We start from the raw sequence: 632 nt of genomic DNA on the forward strand, positions 1-632 counted from the left end.
AGCCCTTTGAGTTTGTTAAAGGTCAAAAAGCTGTCAACATCACAAATGAGGGCGGCACAATGGAGAGCTTGGGAGGAGGTGCTAAAAAGCAGCCTTTGTCAGGCTCGTGTCAGAAACAGGAAACCGCGACTAGTGAGATTTGTGCCAAGAGTGTGACCTGGACATCAGACACCGGGAGCTCATCGCTTCTCGGCCTTTTGGCTAAGATCAAGTGTAGTATCTGTTCTTATCAGTTTAATATCTGATATGTCCTCTATATGAGGACAAACATATTAAAGTGATTTTTAGAGCTGGGAGCTGAAAAAGGGGCTTGCTCCGTTCGCTCCACACATCGTCCCGGCATTGCAGTGCCGCCGGGTACGGTGCAACCTTCTTTCGCCTTGTGGAAAACCAAGCAATGACACAAACACAGAGTTTCACCTGACACTTTGTCGTTGGCTCGAAGAAAGGAGGTCGGCTCCCCCTGCAGTTTTGAACCCATTACGATCGTGCAAACCAACTCAACGGACATGACCGAATGCGTAACAGCATTGTTGATGGGCCATGGTACTGGCAAAATAACTTCTTCTTGAAAGGTCGGAAGACACCAACTGTAGGGTGCTTCATATTCTGCTTGGATTAACCTGTTTTGG

The 632-nt window shown here is 47.6% G+C and overlaps 1 non-coding gene across 1 annotated transcript; it reads left to right on the forward strand.

Moving 5' to 3' along the window:
* Positions 1-181: 181 nt before the first annotated feature.
* Positions 182-373, forward strand: LOC111661095 (U2 spliceosomal RNA). Its single transcript, XR_002761199.1, has one exon. It is a non-coding gene; the product is annotated as a U2 spliceosomal RNA (small nuclear RNA).
* Positions 374-632: the final 259 nt, after the last annotated feature.

The sequence above is a fragment of the Seriola lalandi genome, unplaced genomic scaffold, assembly GCF_002814215.2.
Source record: "Seriola lalandi dorsalis isolate HSWRI2012SDOR001 ecotype SW California unplaced genomic scaffold, Sedor1 jcf7180001994640, whole genome shotgun sequence".
Classification (NCBI taxonomy): domain Eukaryota; kingdom Metazoa; phylum Chordata; class Actinopteri; order Carangiformes; family Carangidae; genus Seriola; species Seriola lalandi.